Below are 4,493 nucleotides of genomic sequence, written 5' to 3'. Positions count from 1 at the left end.
TTATTGCTCTTGCAGAGGACTTGGGTTCTATTCCCAGCACCTACTCTGGTTCCAGCCAACCCTTCTCTGGAATCCACGTGCAGTTCTCACACTCTGCACATGCATATATGCAAGCAAAACACCCACTTGCATATAGATAGACAGATTGATAGATAGATAGATAGATAGATAGATAGATAGATAGATAGATAGATAGATAGATGAATGAATAAATAAACGTTTAATCCATCAGGCATGTCAATCACCTGACTGAGAGACCCCCTTCTCAGAAAGTTATGCTAGAGAAAGAAGAGGAATAATTATCCCTTTAGTGAGATGATGTACTTATCCTTTCTAGAACACCCCTCAGTGCAGTCACTTATGGAGGTGCCTTGGTGCACCTCCTCCAAGTCTGTCCTAACTCAGAAAAGCTTATCATTGCCTTCTTTCCTGTTGTTTAGATCCTAGGTAAAGCCTATTGGCGTCTTTTATTTGCCATCCTATGGCTGCTTGCTGTCTCGTGGCTGCTTGCTAAGCCTTCACTGCTGAACGTTCTGGTGTCACTAATATACCATGCCGCTTTCGCTCATCTTCTTCCTCCTCTAAGGGGGAGCTGCAGAGACTCACAGCTCGCCTGTCCTGTTGCTTTCTCTCAAACGCTAAGAAAACTGCCCTTGCTTGTCCTAATGAGCCTGTTTTTAAATTCTTTTATTAATAAGATTAAGATTGCAAAAGGAGACCCCAATTTCTATGGGAAGTATACGGTAGCCTAAAGGGGGCTCCTCAAAATTTCTGGTAGTGCTTCAAGAGGCTAAAAAAACTGGTGAAAAAAGGGAGAGGGGGAGACTGAGGCTTCTTTGGCAGAATATCATTTTTCTAGCTCCTATCACCTGATTCTCCTGAACTCCTCAGCCTCCTTACAAATTTTTGTTCTTTTCTTCTCCCTTCTATTAACAGTTTCATGCAGCTCTGAGGCCACAAATTCTTTTTGGCAAATGTTAGGCAGAGTGTACAGCTTTCCCAACAGGCATTCTCTCAAAAGACTGTGGTTAAGATAGACATCAGATGAAGGCTTGAAAGTCATCTTAAAATTGTAGAGGCAGTACACAAACACGCTCTGTGCCCCAGGCACCGGCAGCCAGTGAAGGAGAATCTATCGAGGATGCTTAACTTACTTGCTGATTTATCCGTCCAAACTCCTCTGTCTCTTGATAAGTAAGGCTGGAAGCAGCATGTGACAGCAGTGTGGCAACCGATACCATGGAGATAAACTCCAAAGGCCCCTAAATCTCTAGGCTTTACAGTAGTCTGGCCTGACTCAACATTCCAGAAAGCCACACGCCCAGCCAGAGGCCCCTGGCAAGAACAGTGATGCCCAAGCGAAAGTTTGGGAGCTGATCTTCCTTCCTTCCCAGGCCTGGTGACAGCCACCAGGCAGAGAAGTGGCAGGTATGAGGAAGAGGTAACATATTCCTCAAATGCCAGCTTCAGATAGTTTGTTCTCACTCTATGGCGCTGGCCAGAGCTCCAATCTGTCCTTGGCGGTTATCAGAGAAGATACCCTAAGGCTGACATAATAAGCTTCAGCACGAAGGCGGTAATGGATCTGCTGGAATGAAGCTTTTGATGTTTTCTGAAGAGCACCTTGGCCCTCAAGGGAATTCTTAACAACTGAAAGGGGACAGGAGTGCCTAGGGATATGGCTCAGGAGTAGAGCAGTCCACTAGCATTTTTGAGATGTCTAGTACCATACACACAACAACAACAATAATAATATATGGGCAGTCTTGATCGTCATCCAAAATCACTGAGGAATTCTTCATGTTACATGATACTCTACGAAAGTAGAGTCTGTCATAATGCCCAAGAGGCAAAGGTAAGCAGCCAAGTCTGTGGACCTCAGCTTGATCCCTGGAGCCCGCATGAAGGAGAGAGAATGAGTGTGCACACATACAAACCCTACAAAATAGATAAATGTTTATTTTTAAAATGCTCTTTAAATCTGGGTGTGGTGATCCCAGCACTCTAGGAGGCAGAAGTGGGCGGATTGCCATGAGTTCCAGGCCAGCCTGGTCTACAAAGCGAGTCCACTACAGCCGAAATTCGGATCTACGAAATTCGGTGGAATATACAGTAAGCACGCCACGCTTTAAAATTTCAATTCTTTACCTCTACCGCCCCCCCCCACACACACACAACACCTCCCTCCTAACCTTTAAAAGTATGCAGTTGAGGAAAACTGCTCTAAGATGTTTGGGTTGGGGGCAGGGCTAGAGGTACAGTGGCTTAACTCACAGGACCAGGAACTATGCTTTTTCTCTTCTCTGCTGCCCCCTGTTGATACAGTAAGGGAAGGGCAGGTTTTCAGTTGTACAAAGAAAAGAATATGGCAATGCTAGAGAAATGGACAGAGGAAGCCACTTGATTTTGAGTTGTCATCGTCTAACTGTAATTTCTGAGACTCCTGTTAGTTGCTTGTCTATGCTGTCTCTAAGTCTGTCCAGGTACCTTTGAACCTAGAGAAAAGAGAAGTAGTCATTCGGAAGCCCATTCATCCATCCATCCATCCTTATATCCATATATTCATCCATCTATCCATCCATCCATCTATTCATCCATCCACATATCCATCCATCCATCCATCCATCCATCCATCCATCCATATATCCACCCATCCAAGTTCTTGCCATATGCCTATACTGAACCTGATACAAAGCAAAGGAACAAAGGGTGAGACACAGAAGAAACAGAGACTTTCCCAAACTGACTACCTCCACTCCAGCTATCCTTTGCCACTGTCTTCCTTCCTGAACATGAATTACAAAGACAAATCTTCGACCTGGATTTCTTTATCTTTTCATATTATACTCAATAACCATCTTTCCACAGCTTTCTAGATCCCAAACACAGCCTTGTAAGGACACTTTGTTTTTGAGTTACATGTGGCATCCTTAAAGTCATATGATTTTTATTGTTTCCAGAAGTTTTATTTTGTTTTTTACTGAAACTTGGGACAGAAAGAGGGTCACAGAATTCACCACTTGAGCCTTACTTGGGAATAAGAGATTAGTGGCAAAGAAACTTAAGTCTTAAGAGTGAAATATGTTGATAGCCTCCCAACAAAGGGAAGGCTTTAGAGTTTCTACAGAAAACACAGGTTCATGAGACAATTTAAGGTTTCCCATCCCTCATGCTGGCTACCTTTGCACACTTCTAAGTGGCAAGACCGTATGTAAAGTCTTGTACATGGAGTGCTTGAAATACTTTGTCATATCAATCATCTCACTTGAAGGTATTTACTGCAGAAGAGAAGCCAAGTGGTTCATGGGAAAGATAAGTCTGCTGTCATTGCAGGCAAATGGGAAACAACTAATGTCTCACAGCACTCTGTCCTAACACAGCTTCGCTCATAAACACTATAAAAGACTTTTGAAAAAACTCTGTGTCTTGTCAGGCATATTAAAGCTGATATCTTAAAAATAAATCAAAGAGCATTTTGTTTTTGTTTTGGTTTTGGTTTGGTTTTTTTTTGAGACAGGGTTTCTCTGTGTGGTCTTGGCTGTAGTGGACTCACTTTGTAGACCAGGCTGGCCTGGAACTCATGGCAATCTGCCCACTTCTGCCTCCTAGAGTGCTGGGATCACCACACCCAGATTTAAAGAGCATTTTAAAAATAAACATTTATCTATTTTGTAGGGTTTGTATGTGTGCACACTCATTCTCTCTCCTTCATGGGGGCTCCAGGGATCAAGCTGAGGTCCACAGACTTGGCTGCTTACCTTTGCCTCTTGGGCATTATGACAGACTCTAGATTTTCATCACAAATTAAACAGTCCAAACTCTGTTTCCCCTGACAAAGTACTGCATAATGTATATGTTATTTAAATATGCTAATTAAAATATGAATTACAGATGCAACTTGTATGTAACATTCACCACATAACCAGTTGATATTATGCATTCTTTACCCCCCGAGGAAATGCTTGGGCTCATCTTAAAATCTAAATAAACACATGGTTGTACTCTGTGACTGTCTTCTCATCTCTGAGCTATAGATTGATGCTAGATGGAAAGGAGGGTTGAAATTTAGGAAGAGATGAGCTGTGGCCTCAAGTTTGCAGAAGGAGCTGGCAGGCCCAACCTCCAACTCAGACTGAAATATGTTAGGAAGCAGCTGGCACCATGGGAGGCAGGAGTCCCATCGTTAGGGAAAGAAGCCAGCTGAAAAGGTTCGTTCACAGGTAGGAAACTATACGTGTGTACTATAGGATTCAAGTTCTGTCGCGTTCCGGAAAAGGCAGAGTAGAGAGGCAGCAGGGGGTTCAGGGACTGCCAGGCATTGTGGGGAGGGAGAACAGGAATAGGCAGAGCATGGAGAAATCTGGGAGAATGATGATTGTTGAAAGATACATGAATTAATTTTTTTATCCTGGCCCAAGTCCAGAAAATGGAGCACCAGGAGGTATCCCCAGTGTAAACTAACTTCTGAGGTCACCAAGATTTTGATGCAGGTT

The sequence above is a fragment of the Meriones unguiculatus genome, chromosome 20 (genome assembly GCF_030254825.1).
Source record: "Meriones unguiculatus strain TT.TT164.6M chromosome 20, Bangor_MerUng_6.1, whole genome shotgun sequence".
Taxonomy (NCBI): domain Eukaryota; kingdom Metazoa; phylum Chordata; class Mammalia; order Rodentia; family Muridae; genus Meriones; species Meriones unguiculatus.
This window is presented reverse-complemented; position numbering follows the sequence as displayed.